The 23,529-nt window shown below is 49.5% G+C and overlaps 1 protein-coding gene across 2 annotated transcripts in view; it reads left to right on the top strand.

Annotated features, from left to right (window-relative positions):
* Nucleotides 1-17,938: 17,938 nt before the first annotated feature.
* ADARB1 (adenosine deaminase RNA specific B1) overlaps nt 17,939-23,529 on the top strand; it is a 111,048-nt gene continuing 105,457 nt past the window's right edge. The window contains exon 1 of one of the 2 annotated variants that reach the window (XM_061167441.1): nt 17,939-18,058. The gene's annotated coding sequence lies outside the window, so the exon portion shown is untranslated. The remainder of the gene's footprint in view (nt 18,059-23,529) is intronic. The other variant, XM_061167442.1, reaches the window with a different exon arrangement.

Here is a 23,529-nt window from a genome sequence, read left to right as displayed (position 1 = left end):
ATGGCATTGCCGAAAAGACCCAAAAAACAAAGAAAAAAAATGATGACACAAAGAAAAAATTGAAAAGTATGAGAATAAAAAAAATTGCAGAGCAAAAAAAAAACGATGAACTAAAAACAACACATTTAAAAAAAATTTTCCAATGGGCCTTGAAGATTACATAGCCAGTCAGGTTCTCAAGCTTTACACATGAAGTGTTCTCTTGTGTTTCCTGAGACCTGAGACTCCTGTGTCCCTCACCAGTGCAGTTGTGGGCCCACCAAGTGCTTTAAGCAATGCTGCATGTCAGTTCCAGCCAGTGCAACAAGGCAGGAAAAAGAAATAGAATAAATCTATATTTATTTCTAGGCAACATGACTTGGATGTAGATGTTGTTGTTTCATCGATTAGTTGTGTCCAACTCTTTGAGACCCCATGGACTGCAGGATGCCAGGCTCTCTTGCCTTCCACCATCTCCTGGAGTTTCCTCAAACTCATGTCCATTGAGTCAGTGAGGTCATCCAACCATCTTATCCTCTTTTGTCCCCTTCTCCTCCTGCCTTCTATTTTTCCCAGCATCAGAGTCTTTTCCAATGAGTTGGCTCTTTGCATCAGCTGGCTGAAGTATTGGCGTTTCAGCTTCAGCACCAGTCCTTCCAATAAATATTCAAAGTTGATTTCCTTTAGGACTAACTGGTTTGATCTCCTTGCTGTCCAAGGGACTCTCAAGAATCTCCTCCAGCACCACAGTTTGAAAGCATCAGTTCTTCGGCACTCAGCCCTCTTTATGGTCTGACCCTCACATCCGTACATGACTACTGGAAAAACCATAGCTCTGACTAGATGGACCTTTGTTGGCAAAGTGATATCTTTGCTTTTTAATATACTGTCTAGGTTTGTCTAAGGTTTTCCTCCAAGAAGCAAGCATCTTTTAATTTCACAGCTGCAGTCACCGTCTGCAGGTAGATATAGACAATTCTAAAGAACCTACAAAACAAGACTGAAATTAGCCAATACAGCAAGGCCAAGGAATACAATGTAACACAGTAAATCAGTAGTATTTCTACACGCTAGCAAGAGAGAGCAGGAAATTAGATTTAATGTACCATTTAGAGCAACAGCAAAAACCATGAAGTACCTAGTAACTAGGCCTTCCCTTGTGGCTCAGACAGTAAAGTGTTTGCCTACAATGTGGGAGACCAGGGTTTGATCCCTGGGTTGGAAAGATCCTCTGGAGAAGGAAATGGCAACCCAGTCCAGTACTCTTGCCTGGAAAATCCCATGGACAGAGGAGCCTGGTAGGCTACAGTCCATGGGGTCGCAAAGAGTTGGACAGGACTGAGTAACTAAACTTTCACTTTCACCTAGTAATTAATTCAACAAAAATACATGTTGGACTACCACCTGGAAAACTCCAAAATGCTGCCCAGAGAAAGGAGAGTGGCTAAGTGACCGGGGCACTGACCATGACCACGGAGGGAAGACTCAGAAGGAAGGCCAACTCTCCCCCAGATGACCGATCCTCCCATCCTCACCAAACCCCAGCAGGCTTCTGTGTGGAAACCGATAAGCCAGTTGATTCCACAAGTGAGATGGACTTGAGTGGACCCAGGGGTCCTGGTAGGGTCTAGGGGTGGACACAGCTCCTTCAGGGCAGAGTTATAGGCAGCATGGAGACTGGTGGTGATGACAACGCTCAGACCAGTAGAACAGAACAGAGTCCAGAACCAGATCTGCTCTGGGTCAGAGAAGAAGGATGGCTTAACTTGAAAGGGACTTTCCGGGGGATGGTTGCTCTCCTGTGACTGGAACTCTGTTGCTGGTCGTCCCACCGTGAGACTGAGACCCTCAACTGCGTGAACTGTGTCTTGGTGCAGTGGGCCAGGGCGGGACTCCCACCAGGCATCGCTGAGGTCAGGGCTCATGTTTCTGGTAGACTCACTGCAGGGGATGGGGAATGTAGATTACTACTTGAACGGATGTGTTAAGTTTCTGTTACTTTCTAGAAATGTCTAATAATGAAGCTGAAATCCTCCTGCCAATTAACCAGTTGTGATGGAGGCTGATGGCCAGTGGGACTGAGCCGAGCTGGGCGTGTTCTTGTCACACCAGCCAGAGGGGGCTGAGGGCTTCCTGAAATAGCCAGCGAAATTCCCCAGTTCCATTCATAGCAAGAGCACCAGGGCCCACCACACACAACTTTAGGGCAACGCGATGAGAGGGCCTCTCTCCCAGTCCCCCTCTTCCCCTGCCCCTCCCAGGGGGCAGGTCTGGGACCTGAGGCCTGGAATCCTCAATTATGGAGCGGTGGACACAGCTAACATCCTCATTCAAATCCACCTACTGGGATACGTGTTATAACTTGAGGCAAAAAAACCCTGAACCAAACAAAGTGAAGGCAGGGTGTACACAGTCAGCTCCTGCTCAGGGGTCAGGGGGGCACAGAGCCCATCCAGACTGGAAGGATGAACTTAAGGACAACCATGCTCTGTGAGACAGTCAAGGGAGAAAATGTGTTTTTCCACTTGGGGAAATAGTCAAAGCTTTTCTATTCCACCAAAAATAGAAGTGGAATTCTAGAAAGCAAAAATAGGTGGGCTTATCCGTGTGTGAGCTCAAGCATGTCTGCACGGCCAGCAGTGCTGTCATCTCCATGGAATGTGGGCCTGCGTTTCCACGAGGCTGCGGATCAGCTCAGGGGCGGCACCAGCTCGGCCACCTTGAACCCTCCCCCGGCAGGCCCCGGCCCCCTCGGGGCCACACGGGCCTCAGGAGTCTGCACCACTCACAGGCCAGCGTTGCTGGCTGGCTATGCAGTCACAAGTTCCTGTGGTGGCTGGCACTGGACAGGTAGTGATATTTTCCCATTAGGACCCTCAGTGGTTTAAAATTCTGAGAGCCATGCCCACCTTGTGGTGGTGGGGTGCTTTGCATACCACCCCCCGCCCCCAAAGGCAGAAACAGTGAGTTACACCTGAATGTGCCTGCGTGCTAAGTCGCTTCAGTCTTGTCCGACTCTTTGCGGCCCTACAGACTATAGCCCGCCAAGCTCCCCCGTCCGTGGGATTCTACAGGCAAGAATGCTAGAGTGGGTTGCCATGCCCTTCTCCAGGGGATCGTCCTGACCCAGGGATCGAACCGGCATATCTTGTGTCTCCCGGGTTGGCAGGCAGGTTCTTTCCCACTAGTGCCACCTACGATGTAAACTTTATATAATATTTATGTTTAGCTTACATTTTGTTTTACACACTTTATTATAATATCAGCTGTTTACTTTAATGATACATCATTTAAGACAACCTATCTGAGGACAGGCCCAGAGAGGCCAGCGGGCTGCCCAAGGAGTCACCTGTCCACCAGCAGGGTGGCCCGTCCTGCACCAGCCAGGCTGCCTTCTCTGAGGGCACCCCCCTCTGCCAAGCTGAGTTGGGGGTTAGGATGCAGTTAACAGGCGGGCAAGGCTCAGCAAGGCCGGCAGGAGGCCTGAGGTCCTAGCTTTCCCAGGCATTGCCTTAAATCACTGAGGCTGGGGGAGAGGGGCAGGGTGAGGGGACCCTGGATGGATGCTGGCATATCACGGGAATCCTGGAAGCACTGGGCATGCCACCTCAGAGGCACAGGGAGCAGGTGGCACCAGGCCTTGGGCAGTGGTCAGGGTGTTAGCACTCTGGGGAGTCCTGCCATCATGAGTCACTTCCCAGAGCCCCCATCTGTCCTCAATGGGCCATGGGCCAACCAGCCTGAGACAGCAAACAACAGCTTCTCAGTGACACTCAATGCCCCCACGGTTGCCACTGAATCAGGTTCCTGGGCCGGCCGGGGGCTCTGCTGCTGGTGGCAGGAGGCAGAAGCAGCCCCGGAGACTGTAGGGTGGCCAGTGTGGAGGCCATGCTCGGAGGACAACTCAGCTGACTCATCCAGCCATACTCTTCAACTGAAACATTGAGTTGTCTTCTTCCCTCCATACCTGGGGGCTGGATTCCACGAGGATCAGGAGCAAATGGGGAATAAAGAGCCAAGACGGACTTTACGCAATCACAACAAAGGGGCAGGGCAGAGGGTCCTTGAGAGAAAGCCATGGAAGCCAAGGCTGCTGGGGTGGTGAGGTCTGGGGTTCGGGGACAGCGGGCTCCCCAGGGGAGGCAGAGAGGAGGAAGGTCTACAGGGGTCATTCTGTGTGTGGGCACACGGTGCCTCTGCTGCAGCATCCTCAGATCACTTGCACACAGATTTAAGTCGCTTTTCAATTCTTGGTGCATGTGAGGGCGTTTCTTTAAAGGGAACGTCATGCTGAGGCAGGTGAGTGGCTCGGCTGCCCTCTCCCCGCCAGCCATCCTCCTCAGGGCAGCAGAGACCGGGTTTGGCAAGACCAGAATCTGACTTTTGCGCAACTGAGAAGAAACAGAAACTTGATAGTCTGATGGCCAGAAAAGAAATGGGATCTGTAATTATAAACTGTCTCTCAAAGTAAGCTGCAAGCTTTCCCCCGAGGCTTATGAATTTGACAAAGGTTAAGAAAGAATTACACATGTCTTATATTAAACTCTTCCAGAGAAGAGCGAAAGGGGGAACACTTCTTAACTAATTTTATGAAGTCAAATACAAACTTTTGATACTAAAATCTGACCAGAACATTATAAAGAAAGAGAAAGTATAGCCTATTTTCCACATAGGTATAGATGCAATATATGAGTGAATGAAATCCAGTAATATACAAAAAAGATAACACACTGCAACCAAATTGGGCTTATTCCAGACATATAAGATTTGTTTAACATTTGAACTTCAAATGTTTTTAGTTCGTCATGTTGATAGAACAAATCAGAAAAATCATACTATCATCTCAATAGGTGAGGAAGAAAACATTCAATAAAACTCAACATGCATTCATGAAAAGAAACTCATAGCGAAGTAGGAATAGAAGGGAATTTCCTTAATCCGATAGAAGGCATCTATTTAAACGACATTCCTACAACAAATATCACACTCACTGGTAAACAGGGAATGTTTTCCCTCTGAGGTCAGGACCAAGATAAGAACATTTGCTATGGACACTTGTAGTCAGACCAGAAGTGAAGCAAGCCAAGAAAAAGGCAGTGAGGAACGATGTTTGGAAAGGGAGAAATTAAAAAGTCAGCCTTCATGGGCAAAATGATTATGTGCATAGAAAATCCACAGATAACTCTTAATAAAATTATTAAGTGAATCTGGAAAGATGGCTGGATACTAGGTCAACACACAAAAATCATCTGCATTCTCTGTAAACCAGTAATCAGTGGTTACAAAATAAAAGTAAATATCATCCAAAGCACCAAATCCCCAGGGATGAACCTAACAAAATATGTGTGAACCATATACACAGAAGACTCTAATAAATTAATGAGGGAAATTGAAGAATCCTTAAATGAATGTCAGAATAAACAATAGCAGGGCATCAATACTGTGAGAACATTCATTCTCACCCAACTGATCTATAGGTTCACCACAATTATCATTATTCTGGCAGGACTTTTGGGGAAATTGAAAAGCCAATCCAAGAAGTTATATGGAAGTGTAAAGGAACATGTTTAGGAGAAAATTCTAAAGATGAACACAACTGAAGATGACTTTACCAGATAACAAGACTGTGATATAATCCAGTGATTAAGAGAGTAAGTGTTGGTGCAGGGACAGGCACATTGCTTAGAAGAGGGAGTCTCATATGAAAACAAGTCTTGCTCATGTGGGTTCTAGATTTATGACAGGCAGCCCTGAAGAACAGCAGGGCAAAGGGCAGTCGTCCCCATCAACAGTGCTGGGTCGATGAATACCAAATACAAACAGCAACAGCAGGATGAATCCCAATCCCTACCTCACACTGAACAGAAAAAACAATTCCAGGTGGACTACCGCTCTGAAAATGAAAGTTGGGGGACTTCCATGGTGGTCCAGTGGCTAAGACTCCAGGCTCCCCATGCAGGGGACCCTGGTTTGATCCCTGGTCAGGGAACTAGATCCCCCATGTTGCAACTGAGACCCAGCCACATTCAAATAAATAAAATAAATATTTTTAAAAAGAAAAGTGGAACAATAAACGTTACAGAAGATAACAGGGCATGTCTTCACAAGCAGGAAGTTTAGTCAAGGCTTTCTTAACAGGGCACAGAGAGCATTAACCATAGTGAAAAGGTTGAAGAATTGGATCACACTGAAATTAAGAATGCCTGTTTGTGGAAAGGCACAGTGCTGAGTGTGAGAAAATAGCTGAAATACAATGGACCAAAGATTTTGTGTCCAGAATACACAAGGAATTTCTATAAGCAAATGAGAAAACACTGGAGCAGTTTCCTCACCAACAGGGCATGCGCAGGGATCACCAGCTTCTGCAAAGATGCTCAGCCCATGGGCCGTGCGAGACCCACACGCTCTCCAGAAGGGCCCCAAAGAAGAGGACCGCCAGCGTCAAGTGCTGCTGAGGATGAGAGCAGCTGGAGCTCTCATGGATTCTCGCGGGAGCGGAATGTGGCTCAACATTATGGAAAACTGGCGTTACCTAACAAGTGGGACACACGTGTCACCTGTGATATGGTAGACATCCAAAAGAAACACGTACATATGTGTGCTGAAAGGCACATATGAGAATGTTCACTGGGGCATTATGCACAGAGCAAGGAACAGGAAGCAACCCAGATCTCCATGGGCTTCCCTGGTGGCTCAGTGGTGAAGAATCTGCCAGCAATGCAGGAGATCTGGGTTCAATTTCTGGGTTGGGAACATCCCCTGGAGGAGGAAATGGCAACCCACTCCAGTATTCTTGCCTGGGAAGTCACATGAACAGAGTAGCCTGGTTGGGCTACAGTCCATAGTGTTGCAAACAGTTGGATGAGACTGAGCGATTAACACTCTCACTTTTCAGATCTCCATTGACAGTAGAATGAATTAATATATCATGCAATTAACATTCTGGATGATTAACGTACTCTGGACGATGCTCAGACACAGCGTGATGGCTCTCCCAAACATGGCGTCCAGCAGAAGAAGCAAGACTCCGACAAGTTTGAGTTGTATGATTTTATTTGTGCCAAGTGAAAAACAGGTACAGTCAACCCATGGCACTGGAAGCCAGGGCAGAGGTTCTCTGTGAGTTTGGAGGGAGCAGGTGTGAAGGGGACTCCGGTGGTGACCAGGTTCTATTTCTTGTCCTGAGCAGAGGTTTCACCGTGCATCCACTTTGGGTTAATTTGTCAAGCTGCACACTTGTAAGATGGATATTTTTCTATATGATATTATCCTTCAACAAAATGTTTAGAAACGCATGTGTGATTGTCCCATTTCATGGCACTACTCCCAGCCACTGTGTTACCAAGTAATACGTGTAATAGTCGGCTGGAATCCCTAGAATTCAAAGCTAAAGCTGTGACCCTCAAGAGCTGACTGCGTGGGAGCTGAAGTCCCTTGGAGAGAAGGCTTTAAATAACTGCACAACCATCTAAACTGTCATTAACCAACTTTCATCAGGCACTTGCTCAGCCTCCAGACCCTCCAGAAGGGCTCCGCCAGGAAAGGAGAAGGGGTCAGGGTCCCTCCCACGTCCCCCTAACCCCTCTCTCCCTTGCCCAGCTTCAGTTTTTAATTGCCTTTCAGCTTTTCAAGAATGACTGCTAACATAATAATTAAGAAGTAACTCAGCAAGAAAGAAAAAAGAAAGAAAAAAGAAAAGTTCTTTTTACCAGTACTAGTCCATAATCTTAGAATAGTATGTACCAGAAGCCATACTATGCATCTGATTTATAAAAAAAATTACCCCAAACTACTACCATGCAAAAGGAGTGGGTACAGGTACTAATTTTGCCTGATTTATGTATTTATTTGCACCCATCTTGTCCCACAAGGAATGCGAGGTGTTTGGCAGTACTAATCCCTAGCATTTAGAGACCTTTAGCATTCACAAAGTAGTCTGCTGTATGTAGTCCTCACAGTGATGTGTGGTGTTACCACCCCAATGTCACTGTGGAGAACCTGTGTCCTCCCACACGCTGTCCTCGGGGATCTGCACGCACCCCAAGCCTTTGTGCTTGGAGGACGTGCTGAGTTTGCCCAGGTTTTGACATCACAAACTCTGATGTGACATGTCTCCCCGGAAACAGGTGCAAGCTTCCTGAGGGTGTGTGCTTAGGAGAGGGCCTGCAGATTATCGGGGAAATGAATGTGTCTTTGCAAGACCATTCCAAACTGGTTTCCAGAGGGATTGATCACTCTGTTCCCCGGTGCACTTTTGAGGAGCCTTTGTGCAAAGACTACAGTTTTATCCACCTTGACACCTGGCTGGGTGCCTGGGCAGGGGCAGGGCTTCTCCCTGCCTGATGCTTCTCTTGCCCAGCCTTCCCCTTCTAAAATTTACAGTTTAAAATATTCTTAAAAATTTTTTTAATTGAAGTATAGATGATTTACAATGTTGCATTAGTTCCAGGTGTACACACAGTGATTCAGTTTCATCTATATCTCTATCTATTTTCAGTTCTTTTCCCATATAGGTTGTTACAAGATATTGAGTAGAGTTCCTTGTGCTACATAATAGGCCCTTGCTGGTTATCTATTTTACAAATAGTATTGTGTATCTGATAACCCCTGACTCTTAAAATATCCCTCCTCCACCTTTTCTCTTTGGTAACCATAAATTTTTTCTCTATTTCTGTGGGTCTATTTCTGTTTTGTAGATAAATTCATTTGCACCTTTTTTTTTTTTTAAGATCACACATTGTCTTTCTCTTTCTGGTTTACTTTGATTAGTATGATAATACCTAGGTCCATCCATGTTGCCACAAATGTCATTATTTCATTCGTTTTTTATGGCTGAGTAATATTCTCGTCTATATGTACCACATCTTCCTGAATCATTCATCTGTTGATGGATATTTACACTGTTTCCATGTACTGGAATATTCTTAATATGCTATTTGATTGACCAAATGGTGTATGTAGCACATATGTAAGTTACAAAGCATCGAAGCTGAGCTCTCATCTACCACACAACCCAGGACCAACACTATTTCCAGGAGCTCATCCATCTACCTCCTCTTTTCCAAACCTATTCCTTATTGTCTTCCTGCTGGAGGCACTCTCCCCCCAGAACTTTGTGTCTCACTCCCTTGCTAGTTCATGCACCATTGGCACACATGCATGTGTGTGTACACACACATACATGTACACATAAGAGGTTTTATGTATACATAGTACTATAAACACACATGTGCTGTGTGTTTGCCTGAGCCTAAACCCTCAATGGTTAGTTTCCCTCGTTTTCTAGACTCTAGAAAATGGCATGCTTTTCAGCCAGCATCTAATTTCCAAGATTTGCCCATGGTGGGTGCTGCGGTCACTGACTCACTGAACGGCTGTATGACCACTTTACCACGTGTGTGCCAGGTATGGATCAGCCCCGGTGCAGCTCGTCTTCCCCAGGAAACGGACAGTGGGCTATTGTGAGCACGGCCTGCTGCCTGTCTCCTGACCACACAAGGAAGAACTCTTTCCCGGTACACTCAGGAGTGAGGTCCTTGGCTAGTGGGGTACACAAACATTCAATTTTATGAGGCCAGTGTTTCCCAAAATGGTTGCAAACCACCCTCCCATAGCAATGGTCCAGAATTCTGGTGATCCACATCTCCTGTAACACTTGATATTTGTTGTCAGCCTTTAGAAGTTCTGTCAATATGGTGGCTGCAAACTTGCACTCTTGGGGCCAAGAATCTGTATTTCTATCACTGACGAGACTGAACATCTGTTTATGTGTGTTGTGGCCACACAGTCCCTTTTCTGTCCGTGTCTGTCAGGTCTTTTGTCCATTTTTAGTTAGGTTGTGTGCCTTTGCTCATTGGACATTTAGTTCTTTTTATGTCCTGGATACAAATCCTGACAGTTATACATGTTGCAAACATTTTCTTCCTATTTGCTGTGTACTTTTTTTCCTTCATTGCATCTTCTGATGAGAAGTCATTCTTAATTTTAGCTATGATCATATTTATCAGTCTTACCTTTTAAGGTTAGCCCCTCTTGTACCTTACGAAACTCTTTTTTCTTCAAGGTTATAAAGACATTCGCCTATATTTTAGAATTTTTAAAGTTGTGTTTTCCTTAATCCATCTGGAACTGAGTTTGGGTCGGGCATAAGGTACATTCCTAATTCTAGTTAGTACTCAAATGGACAAACATATGTCTAAGCATTATTTATTGAAGTCACTGCTTTCCCCACTGATCTGCAAAGCCTCTTCAGTCATATGTGAAGATGCGTGGGGGGCTGTTTCTGGGCTTTCTCTTTTGTTTCAATGGTCAAGTTGTCCATCTATGGGCCAATAACAGGGCTTGGTTGACTAAAACTTAATAGTATGCCTTGACACTTGCTGGTGCAAATCCCCTGTCCCCTTCTAAAGAGTGTCTTGGCCATTCTAGACCCTTTGCCTTCCTGTTACATATTTTAGAATCAGTCAAGTTGAATGAAGATTCATGTTGGGATAGTTATAAGAATTCCATCTACTGTATAGGTGATTTAGGGGAAAGAGATACTTTTATTTTTATCTGTTAAAATGGCAGGTCTCTACATTCACTTGCTCTTTCAATAATTTTTTAAAAACATTTTTCTCCTTAAAGATCATAGCCTTTTTCATTAGATTTATTTGTAATTCATACTTGACTACAAACAGGATCATTTTTCTCAATTACAGGTTGCTCATTGCTGATGTACAGAAATTGGCTTTCTGGATGTGTGTTGATTCTATATCCCATAATCGTGCTGGATTTTATTAAATCTAATAATTTAACTGTAGATTATTTTTACTTTTCCATATATGCAATCATATTACATGTGACTGTTTTCTTATTTTAGGCATTTTATTCTTCAGCCACGTCCGAGCTGTTGTTTACACTCCATTACAATGCTGAACGGCAGTGGAAAGAACCGTCACCCTTGCTTTATCCCTGGTTTAAAGAGAATGCTTCTCACACTTCACCACTTTTTTTTTTTTTTTTTAGTATTTATTTATTTGGCTGCAACAGGTCTTAGTTGCAGAACACAGGATCTTCAATCTTCGCTGTGGCATGTGAGATCTTTAGTTCCAACAAGTGGGACTTTTAGCTGTGGCATGGGGGATCTAGTTCCCTGACCAGGGATCGAACTCGGGCCCCCTGCATTGGAAGCGTGGAGTCTTAGCCTCTGAACCACCAGGGAACACCCATACCACTGGGTCTGCTGTGTGTAGGTTCCCTCATCAGGTTAAGGAGTTTCCCGTCTAGTCCTAGTTCTCTGAGAGTTTGTCTTCCTCGGTGTGAGTGATGCTGGGTTTCAGTTCAGTTTAGTTGCTCAGTCATGTCTCTTTGCAACCCCATGGACTGCAGCATACCCGGCTTCCCTGTCCATCATCAACTTCCAGAGCCTGCTCATTTATTAACAACCTTTTCTGCACCTGCCGTGGTGATTATCCAGGGGTTCTCTGAAGTCCTGAGGCAGTGATTTACAGCAATAGATTTTTAAGCATTAGATCAGTTATATTCTTGGGTAAACCCAAGTTATTTATGACATCTTTGTTTTCATTGTACATATTACTGGATTTTGGTTTGCTAAGTGTTCTGTCTAGGATGTTCCGATAACTTACTTAGGCTTTGTTCATGAGTGAAGTTGGTCCATGCTTTTCCCTGCTAGTCATCCTGTTTAGCTTTTGGGGTCAAGGTTAGGCAGGCCTCATGTGGGAGAGGTGTTCCCCCTTTCTAGACCGTTCTGTCCCCAGCACTCTCCTGAAGTTTTCAAGGTCACTATGACCTTCAATAGATTTTCCGTCCTCACTTTATTTGAACTATCTTTTCTTCTTGAAGCACCGTCCCGTTTGGCTTCCTGGGTTCTCAGCCTCCCTGTACCCCAGGCTGGGGTACAGCCTCCCCTGTACCCCAGGCTGATGGCGGAGGCTCTTCAGGGGTAGCCCAGGTTCTCTTCCCTGTCCTCTCTCTCTGGGTGGCTGCTTCCACCTCCCAGACCCACAGGTGTGTGTCCCCAGCACAGCTCCCTTTTCTGGATCCCCATCCTCCACTGAACACACATGTCCACTGGGACATCTCCCAGGGCTGCACACAGCACAGCCAGAAGGACCTCAGCTCTTCCCAGGCTCTACCTTCAGTGGTGGTGGTGGTTTGGTCACGCAGTCGTGTCTGACTCTTTCTACCCCTTGGACTGTAGCCTGCCAGGGTCCTCTGTCCACGGGATTCTCCAAGCAAGAACACTGGAGTGGGTTGCCATTTCCTTCTCCAGGGGATCTTCCTGACCCAGGAACTGAACCCAGGTCTCCTGCCTTTCAGGCAAATTCTTTACCCACTGAACTACGAGGGAAGATCCCTACCTTCAGTACAAAGCACATCACCCGGTCACCTGCTCCAACACACATGGCCACAACCCTGTCCACACCCTGTACCCAACCCTCCACCACGTCTGTGTCCAGCAAGCACGCCAAGTGCCCCTCCCAGCATGTCTGACCTCTTCCTACTCCCTCCTCTGCCCCTGATGGATGCCATCAGCAGTGCACCTGGGAACATGCATTAGCGCTGGGGCAGACCCCAGTGGGTGTCTCACAGCCACCTCCCCTTCCTAACATGCCCTGGCTTGGGTTTGCATCTCACTCCTCCCAGGCATTGATGACTGAGAAAGGCTTTATCTCTCCTTGCTGTTCTTTGGAACTCTGCATTCAAATGGGTGTATCTTTCCTTTTCTCCCTTGCCTTTAGCTTCTCTTCTTTTCTCAGCTATTTGAAAGGCCTCCTTAGACAACCATTTTGCCTTTTTGCATTTCTTTATCTTGGGGAATGGTCTTGATCACTGCCTCCTGTACAATGTTATGAACCTCCATCCATAGTTCTTTAGGTACTCTATCAGATTTAATCCCTTGAATTTATTTGTCACTTCCACTGTAAGGGATTTGATTGGGCTCCAAAATCACTGCAGATGGTGACTGCAGTCGTGAAATTAAAAGATGCCTGCTCCTTGGAAGAAAAGCTATGATGAACCTAGACAGCATATTAAAAAGCAGAGACATTACTTTGCCGACAAAGGTCCGTCTAGTCAAAGCTATGGTTTTTCCAGTAGTCATGTATGGACGTGAGAGTTGGACTATAAAGAAAGCTGAGTGCTGAAAAATTGATGCTTTTGAACTGTGCTGTTGGAGAAGACTCTTGAGAGTCCCATGGACTATAAAGAGATCAAACCAGTCAATCCTAAGGGAAATCAGTCCTGAATATTCATCGGGATTGGTGCTGAAGCTGAAACTCCCATACTTTGGCCACCTGATGGGAAGAACTGACTTGTTGGAAGACACACTGATGCTGGGAAAGATTGAAGGCAGGAGAAGAGAACAACAGCGGATGAGATGGTTGGATGGTATCACAGACTCCATCTGAGGAGTCTGAGTAATTGGTGATGGACAGGGAAGCCTGGAATGCTGCAGTCCATGGGGTTGCAAAGAGTCAGACACAATTGAGCAACTGAACTGACTGACCTCCCAGGCAGGCTCTGTGTGCTGATGGAGCAGGCCAGCTCCAAGCTCAGAGGGAGGCCCTACTCAGCTAGAACCTGGGGCTGGGGGCGGCGGGGGGAGGGGGACACGCTTTTTCTTTAAAGGTTCAGACAGTACCTAGCTCAGGCTTTTCACGTCACATGTGTGTCTGTTCTCGATTCCTCGTCCCAGCACTTTATGAATGCACAAGTCATCCTGAGCTTGTGGACAATACAGACACGGGCCACAGGCCTGTCCCCAGGACTCACAGGTGGGCCTCTGGTGTGACCACTGGTGGCCTGGGGAGGGCAGAGGACTCAGGGGGCCCAGTCAGCATGACTCCTGGATCACATGCTGACGGAGTACCCCCCTGTCTGGGCAATCTCACCCCCAAGGCCTCCTGGCCCTCAGGGGCTCCGCTCGAGGCTGTGGCAACCTGGGGAAGCTTGCTCTGATCACCTGAGGCTCCTGGGATGAAAACACCTCAGCACGCAGGGCCCATGCCCTGACCTTGAGCCTCTCTGCACGTGGGGCCTTGGACTGGCCTGTGACATGGGCATCATGGATGAGGAGCAGGCTCTGAGCAGCCAGATGATGTCCAAGTCACAGGCTAGTGAGGGGCAGGGTGGGGTGAACCTGTCCAGCCCAGCCTGTGCCCCACACCAGGCTGGCACAGCCCTGAAAACCCCTGCCCTCCCCCTACCTTCCCTCCCACTCCACCCCCAGCTCCAGACTATGGACAATATCACGGCAAGTTCATTTCCCAATGTGCACAGGACACATGGCCCAAGGCACTGCAACACCATCTGAAGGTCCTGTGTCCTGCCTCTGCCTGCCTGGCGCCCTGTGACACCTCAGGCTGCCTTCCTGGTAGGGCTTTGTGGCAAGTGATGAAAACCAGCTTGACCGCCTCTGGGTTTAAACATTTCAGGACTTGGTGCACAGAGGGGCCCTGGCTGAGTCGTGTCAGCCCCAGGTTCCTAGTGTAACCACCCTGGGTCAGAATTCCTCCTCTGGTCCTGGAGCTGGGGGTGGGCGGTGAGTGTTCCCGGCAAAGGTGAGGCTGCTCCGGGCCCATCTCGTGCCCAGGCAGGATTCACGGAGGGGGCTGGGGGCCCAGAAGAGGAGGTTCATCAGGAGCTGAGCAGATGCCAAGCTAGGTGTCCAGTCCTGGGAGGAGCTGGCTGAAGGTTTAGTAGCATCTGATTTTTATCACTCTACTCTCATGCTTTAAGAAAAAAAAGGAAAAAAAAGGACAAAAAAATATGTCTCAAATAAATGTAAGACAGTATACTGTGTTACCACTCATTAGCAGTTTTAGCTTCCTGACATTTTCAGAAACCAAGAAATCAATAACTTAGACTGTCATCTGGGCTACCCTGGTGGCTCAGAGAGTAAAGAATCCACCCGCAACGCAGAAAACCTGGATTTGATCCCCAGTCTGGAGAAGGGAACCACAATCCTTTCTCCAGGGAATGGGTACCCACTCAGTATTCTTGCCTGGAGAATTCCATGGACAGAGGAGCCTGGCGGGCTACAGTCCATGGGGTTGCAAAGACTGGGTACACACACACGTTTCACAGGGAGGACAGTGAAAGTGACTTCCAAAGAACAATTAAAGGTGGTCCTTCCTCAGCATCAAGTGACTGAAACCAACACTCCATGCGGTGTAGCATGGCCTGAGTGAACTGTGACTGTGGCCGGGTGGCAGTCTCAGCAGGACTGGCCTGGACCATGCTCGGCCAGCGGGGGACAGGGACTGGGTCACTCAGGCCAGCTCGCCCCATGTGAGCAGGACGGGCAGCCCCCAGGCTAGAACCGAGGGTTTGAAAGCCAGGCTGACAGCCGCCCCATCTCAGGGTTGCAGGACTGCCACACTTCACTGGATTGTTGGAGAAGACAGTGGTTTCTACACCTGGGGTGCAACATTCTGTGGAAAGCAGTCCTGAGAGTCAGGATGTGAACGCTCACCGAACAGCTCCTGGCCATTGGCCTGAGCCCCTCACCCCTCCTTCCAGCTGTTCCCAAACAGCCCCGAGCTACAAGCTGAAACCAGTCACACCCCTGCCCCGGAGCAGGCAAGGTCTTTCTCCTTAGTCCCTGACAAGTCCTTCTGCACCATTCTGTCCTGCATGTGGCGACCGAAGTCCTCGTTCGGCTGCAAGGTCGAGCTGTCTGGTTCAGCTGGTGAGAAGCAGCAAAGCAGCCAGCGCTCCCAGCAGAGGCTTCACGCACTCACGTGGATCTTATCCCCCAACTCCTGGGGCAGAGAGGGGACAGCCGGATCCCTACAAGCAAATCTCCAGGCATCACCCACATCTCCTTGGACAACCTTCACTTTCCCAGTTTGCACAGGGGAGGTAAAAAACAGAATGGTGTCTGGGTGGTGGTGGGGGTCTGGTTGCCGCTCTTTGCACTGAAGGCTGTGTGATCACAGCTGCCAGCACCTCTGTGGAGACTGGGGCCCCTTCCTGGATGGCCATGGGTCTGACACTGATAGTGAAAGGGACAAGGACCAGCTTTCCTCAGGGGGGCTGTGGGATCCCACCTCAAGGAACCTGACCGCCCAGGCACCTGCAGGACCCTCCCTGTCTGGTGTACCCGTCTTAGCCCTGGTGCCTGAAAGTCGCTGCCTCCCATGACCACCTGTACTGGCAAGCTCTGCGTGTCATGCCCCCAGGTCGGGAGACCTCCACCATAAACCCATCTCTGGAGATGATGGAGGCAGAGGTTAGAGTACAACAGTCGGGGTGACCTCAGGTTCTACAGCTGTCGTGAGGTCGGCCTCACAGCAGAAGCAGCGTGTAGGCCATGGTCACGGGGGCACCGCTCTCAACCCTGCTGCTGAGGTTCATACCACCTGTTCCGACAGGAGGGAGGCTCATGTTTCCTTGCAGGACAGGTAGGAGGCCCGGCCTACAGGGCACACACATCCCCTCTTCACACGGGCTCGGGCTGGGCCCTTTGCTTACTTCCGCCAAAGGGATGTTAGCAAACACCGTGCAGGGGCCGAAAAGCCCTGTGACGGAGCTCTGCCGGCTGTTTCTCTTGCTGGTGACCGAGTCATGCCAGCGCAAGCAACAGCTGGGGCCACAGGGGGTCCCGGCCCACAAACCGTGGGAGGGGAGTGGCCCATGGGAGCCCCAGTTAATACGGGCTGCACCCCAAGTAGCAGATATGAACCGTTCCACCTGCTGGCCCTCAGAATCATGAGCAAATAAAGGAATGCTTCAAGTCACTTAGTTTTCAGGTGGTTTTTGTTCATTAAGGATGAACTCCTAGGAGGCATTACAGGAATCTTGACTTCTCCACGCCCTCACAAGCACCCCTTCAAACCCTGTGCTGGCACTTAGCCCTCAGGAGGGCGCTGGGCTTGCCTGGAGGCTGGCTGGCCCCGAAGGCAGGTTTTCCTTTCCATCAGATAGCAACCTGAAGCAGATAACTGGCCAGCTGCTGCACTTTCCCCTGTGGTTACATTATGCTCCAAGTCACTGAGTCTCAGAGCAGCTCAGTTTTGTCTGATGACCAGGAATAGCTGCAAGAGGGAGCCATCCTGGAGCGCTGCGCTGGCCTTTTCCCCCACATTTGACTTTTCTCCCCCATTTTAACAGGAGAAAACAGGCAGAGGTCGGCAGAGACAGCCTGGCCCCACAGCTGAGGAGGGCGGCAGTTACACTTGACCTCGGAGTCTTGAGGTCATCGGCCTTGCGCAGGTGGAGACCCCAGGCTTGCCCGGCTGCCCTGGCGGACCACCAGTGGCCCACGTGCATTCAAGAACTAGTTTTCCCTACCCAACTATTTTATGTTGAGTAGACCTGCGGCCTCGAGTTGCTTATTCCGCTCTGGGACGTGGCACTTCTTCAAATGCTTGCCGTCCGGTGTGCAAACGTTCTTGGTAGATACAGACAAGAGTCCACGTACTGCCCGGCTGCAAGAAGCTTTCACTGCCTCACAGTAAACCCACCGACCACCAGCCCCAACCGCTCACCTGGACTAGCTTCTGCTCGCACCCAGGGCGCCCCTGAGGCCTTGACCCCACCTCCTCCTCCTCCCAACTAGTCCCGACCTGACCCCGCACAGGCCGGATGCACCTTCACGTCCCGCTGCCGGCGCGCCCTCCAGCGCAGGGACTGTGTGGACCCGCTCTCCTCATCAAGGGCTTCGTGCTTCAGGGCGGGGGTCTCGAGGTGCGGGCCCCACCCGGGTCCCTGGAGCCCACCCCCACCCTAGCACCGCGTCCCCTCGGTCCTCCGCGTACCACCGGCGGGGTTCGCCGCGGCATACGTGCGCGCGCCCTCCTGCGTCGTGGCGTCGCTCCCCGGCGTGCGCGCGGCCGGCGGCGGGGGCGGTGGGAGGGCGGAGCCGGTGTTGGGGGCGGAGGGCGGAGGCTGAGGCGACGGCTGAGGCGGCGGCCGGTCTGGCCGCGCTCGGGGGCGCGCTCGGGGGCGCGCTCGGGGCCGCGCCAGGCCACGGCCAGCGCGCCGCAGCCCCCGGCGCCCGAGCGGAGTCCCACGGACTCGCTGTCCGAGCCCCGGCGTTGAGCTGCGCGGAGCTGAGCGGCCCGCGGCTGAGGTGAGGCGCGCTGGCGGGGGCGGCAGGGCGGCGGGGTTTGGGGGGACGGCGGGGCTCGGACACCGCGGGCGGACACCACGGCCCGACCACGCTGCCGGGCAGCGCTGGGCAGCGCCGCGACCGCGTTTATGTAAGCGCCGCCGGGCAGGTGGTGAGGCCGCGCCGGGCATGCGGCTCGAGCGGGACCCGTGCTGCCCCGAGCCCTGTCCGGAGGGGCCGCGGCCGCCCGCGAGGGGAGGCTTCGCCCAGGACGGCCCCGCGTCTCCTCCCCGGGCGCCGCATAAGCGCGGGATGCGCTGCGCTGCGCCGCGCCGCGCCGCGGGATGGAGGGAGGCTGCGTTCCCAGAGTGAAGCTGCGCCCCGGCGCGTGTACACCGAACCCGGGATGGAGGGAAGCCTGCGCCCCCAGGGACAACCCTGTCTCCTCCCCGGAGGTGCCGTTTCTGCTCCGGATGCGCTGCGCCCTAGGGAGGGAAGGCTGCTCCTGGGACCAGGCTGCGCCCGGGACGGCCCCTGGGTCCCCTTCGGGAGAGCGCCGTGTCCGCGCGGGGTGCCCTGCGCTGCGCAGAGGGGAGAGGCACCCCCAGGGGGAGGCCGCGCCCCCGGGGAGGGGAGGCTGCGCCCGGGCGGCCCGCGTCCCCTCTCTAGGGCGCAGTGTCCGCGTGGGATGCTTTTCGCCGCGGGCGTCGCGGGGCGGGGAAGTTCCCGCGGGTGCCGGGCGTCTGAGGCGACTGGGGGCTCGAGGTGAATTCTGTCGTGGTCAGATCTGCAGTAGGAAAATCACCGAGCTGTGAACAGGTCTGGGGGAAGGTGTCAATATGGGCTGTGGACGCTACAACGGGTGGGAGTCCCAGTGTTCAAACTGGAGAACCTGAAATGTGTTCTAATACCGATTTATATATGCGAGACCCACAGCGCCGTGTTTGGTTCGCAGTTCATATTTTTAGCCAGCAGGTTTGGGTTGTTACTAATGATAAGGGCGTTTATTTATTTATTTTTCCCCCCTACACAAGCAATAGTGGTTAGCATTCAGTCCTCTAAGTATAAGGAAAACTGGCTTGGTGTCTGACTTTTCTACTCTTAGTGCCCTAACTGAAATGATGATCAGTTAAGTTTTGAGACTTCCCTGGTGGCTCAGACGGTAAAGCGTCTGCCTACAATGTGGAGACCCCGGTTCGATCCCTGGGTCGGGAAGGTGCTCTGGAGAAGGGAATGGCAACCCACTCCACTACTCTTGCCTGGAAAATCCCATGGACAGAGGAGCCTGGTAGGCTACAGTCCTTGGGGTCGCAAGTTTTAGCTCTCTTTGATATCTCCTAAATTTCCAGTGTGTTTTATTCCTTCAAAAGGTGCCACCTAGAGTTACATTTTCCAAAACCTGGGTTGTGTTAGGAGCAGTCTGGGCAGTGTCTTTTGATACCATGGTTTCTCCGAGGCTGAGATTCCTTTACCTGCTTGCAGAGGGTTTCCCTGAGGGGAAAGGGAGAAGGAGAATGCAAAGGTTGGCTGGTACTCTTCCTCCTGGGTGTGAGAAGTCGCTGCCCTCCCTGCAGGGTCCCTCCAGGGACAGGGTCCCCTTCCCAGGCCACCCACAGCAGAGCTGGTAAAGTATTGGCTGAGAGTGGTTGAGCTGGGTGGTGAGCCCGCTCTGCTGGGGTGGAGGCAGGGACTGACCCCTGCTTTGCAGGGAGAGCCTTGCCTCTGAGTGGTGTCCTGTTTGATGTCTGAATGTTCCTGAGACTCAATGTATTCAGGGACATCTTCAACAAAAATTGAAGCTGTAAGTGGAAGGGAAAAAAAAAAAAAAGAGGCCTTTCCGCAGGGGGCAGTGGTGAAAAGAAAATTGGTCCAGCTCTGAGAAAGTGATGACACATGGCTCTGGAGATGCAGCGTGCTCATGAGGTCAGTTCTGACCTGGGAGGTGAAGGACAGACAGTTAGCTAGTAACAGCTTCCTCAAGAAACTTCTCAGCTTATGGGTGAATCCAGTCCTCCGTAAATTTACAGGTTGTGAAAGCATCTCAACCGCTTTTAGATTGGAGTAGGAACATTCTTTAAATTTATATTTATCTGGTGGACGAATGAAGCAGACTAATTCACTTGGCAGGTACTTACCTATGTCGTGCTGCTCACTGTTTTAGGCTCCTTTGATACAGTGCTGAACAAATTAGGCAGAGTTCAAAAAAGCTTGAAAGCTGGCAGTTTGTTTTACTAAACAGTGTTATAGTATTACATTTTAAAAGTTAAATCTATACTTTTAGTTATAAAATTTTAAAATGTATACCATTGAAATTTGTATTTATAGATGTGAAAGTATGAGCATGCGTACTGCACAAAGGTATAAACACATAAGAAAACCCCATTCCACTCCACCCCCAGCCACTCGGGTCCCTGCCACTGCTGTGGTCATTTGACTGTGGATTGTCCCAGCAGTAGTCAAAATATACATGATTATGTGTGTGCTTTAATATAATTTTTAACATCTGCTAAAAGTACTGCAGTGAATATTTTTTTTTATATATTAGTGTGCAAACAAAATCCACTAATCATTTTTTATTAATTGTCAAAATTCCTTAGCTGTAAGGTTTATTTAAGAGCTGGTTTGTATTCCCTTGAATGCTGTGATGAGCTATGTAAGTACTTAGCACCAAGGAATTTATTTAAATATTTAGGTTGGAGATAGTTAGAAAGTACATTTTAGAGATTAATAGGTGAAGCTATCCAGCCTATAAAAAACTTGTTTAAGAAAAATTGTTGGAGGAATTCCCTGGAGGTGTCAGTGGTTAGGACTCGGTGCTCCCACTGCTGAGTCCCAGAGTTTGATCCCTGGTCAGGGAACTAAGATCCCGTTATACAAGCAAAAAAAAAAAAAAGAAGTCAATCTTGGTATGAAATAAGAGCTTAGAGAGGTCAGATTTTGTTGGAAAACTTGATGGTTTTTTGTGTCAATTTTCTAATCACAAATTTCCAAATCTGAAATTTGGTGTGATAGAAATGCCTGTGTGTGTGCTAAGTCACTTCAGTCATGTTTGACTCTTTGTGACGCCATGTACTGTAGCCCACCAGTCTCCCATGTCCATGGGATTCTCCAGGCAAGGATACCGGAGTGGGTTACCATGCCCTCCTCCAGGGGATCTTTCCAACCCAGAGATGGAACCTGCATCTCTTATGTCTCCTACATTGGCAGGCAAGTTCTTTACCACTAGTGCCTCTGGTAATACTGCTGTTGAAAAAAAAAAAAAGAGAAAAAAACCTTTAAAAAGTATGTTCATAATATGTGAGGCAGGAAAGACAAACAGAATTTCATTTAAAAATTGTAAGTTGAAGTCATTAAGATTTTCTTGTTCTGAGAGTGACTTTTCTTTCCAAGGTTACATTTTGTTTGGAGTGTGGACAGAGGTGTTCACCTGGCCTTGCTGTATTCTTGGTGGTCTGATTAGGACTGCCGGCTGCTGGCCTGTATGTGTGTGTTGTGTTCTAGGAGTGTACCAAAAAACGAGTTTGGTTTTCAGTTTATCTTTGTGGTGGATTTAAAATGCAGGGAGCAGGGCGGGGGTGGGGGTGGGAGGGAGTAGCTGAGAGGGCCCTGGTATTCTTGCAGAGAGTGCAGTGATCCCCTGTTTGCATGGAGGGCAGTTTCGTTTCATTCCCATGCTCATCCCACAAGTATTTGCCATGTGTCAGGTCCTGTTCTAGGTGCTGGAGACAGGGGAGTAAACACAGCAGGGTAGTTCCTGCCCTCAGGGGTTCACATTCTGGAGGAGATGAGGATCGTAAACCCCAGCTCCAGTCCTAAGTGCTGGCCAGAGAAAACCATAATTCAAAATGATACGTGCACCCCAGTGTTCACTGCAGCATAATTTACAGTAGCCAAGACACAGGAGCAGCCTAAGTGTTCACTGACAGAGGAATTGGTGGAAAGATGTGGTACATGCATACAAGGAAATGTTACTCAGCCACCAAAAAGAACGAAATAATGTCACTTGCAGCAACATGGATGGACCTAGAGATTATCATATCAAGTGAATTGTCAGGCAGAGAAAAACAAATATCATATGGTATCACTATATGTGTAGTTAAAAAGAGAGATACAAATGAACTTATTTACAAAACAGAAAGAGATGCACAGACATAGAAAACAGAATTATGGTTGGTTACTAAAGGAAAAGTAGGGGGTGGGATAGATTAGCGGTTTAGGGTTAACATGCACACACTGCTGTATATACAATAGATAACCAACAAGGACCTACGTACTGTAGGGGACAGGGAACTCTACTCAATGTTCTATAATCACCTATGCGGGGAAAGAATCTGAAAAAGAATAGATGTATGTATATGTATGAGTGACTCATTTGCTGTACATCTGATATTAACATATCATTGTAAATCAATTATATTCCAATGTAAAATTTACAAAGTCCTGAGTGCTGTGCTGGGAAGGGGATGGGACCAGCAGGCCGGGAGGTTCTGTGGGGAGAGCTCAGGGTGGAGGGAGCTGGGCACCGCCTGGCTGGGCGCTGGTGAAGGGGGTTCTGGACTCACAGGTTGGCCCCAGCGTCCCAGCTTCCTGTCCCGTGCTGATAATAGCCAGGAGCCCAGTGTGGCCTGGAGGGAGGGAGGGAGGGAGGGTGGCAGGAAGTGAGCCCAGAGACTGGCGGCTGGCTGTGGCTTGCGGAGCCTGGCCTGGGGTGTGGAATTTAGATGGTAGCCTCAGCCTCATTGGGGCTGCCAGCCTGCCTGCTTGCCGTCCTCGTTGGCGTCACAGCCTTGGACAACAGATGACACGATCTGCTTTCTTTTTGAGAAGAATTGCTCTGGCCGTTACACAGCAGTGTTTATTGGGAGCTTGTGGTGTGCCAGGCCATTTAAGCACTTCACGTATATTAATTAAATTCTTGTGATCATCTGTAAGGCAGGCAGTGCTGTCGGTCTCCCACATTACGTGTGCGTAAAGCTCAGTGTAGGGAGATCACAGATCGGGCCAAGGGCGGACTCCCCCGACCCTGCCCAGGGCTGGAGGGGAGCAGCAGGGCCATAGTGACCTGCTGGGGCCTGGCACCAGGGCAGAGGTGCGGAGGCCACCGATTTTGGCGTCATTTTGTACTGTTAACCGGAAAATGCTGCCCATTCGCCTGCGACACAGTGCTTTCCTGTCACTTGTGTGCGTGTGCTCACTTGTACCCATTGAAATAGCTTTCAGACTTTACGAATAGACTTAAAACCATGCCAGCCTCACTTTGACGTAGAAGGAAAATGAAAGTGAAATACAGTAATTATGAAATTGCTTTTCACCTTTAGAATTTAGTTCTTCCAGGTCAGCGCCACAGCTGGGTATGCTGTGCTGTTACCATCTGTTGCTGAAACGGCGTCTTTCTCTCGACTGTACCACTGCTGTCTCTGGGGCGCGTCCAAGCTTCAGACACACGATCCGATCCCCGGAGTCTGGGTGCTTTCTGTCCTCCCGGCAGGTGT

The sequence above is a fragment of the Dama dama genome, chromosome 19 (assembly GCF_033118175.1).
Source record: "Dama dama isolate Ldn47 chromosome 19, ASM3311817v1, whole genome shotgun sequence".
NCBI lineage: Eukaryota > Metazoa > Chordata > Mammalia > Artiodactyla > Cervidae > Dama > Dama dama.
Note: the sequence above shows the minus strand (reverse complement) of the source record. Positions and strands in the feature narration are given on the sequence as shown.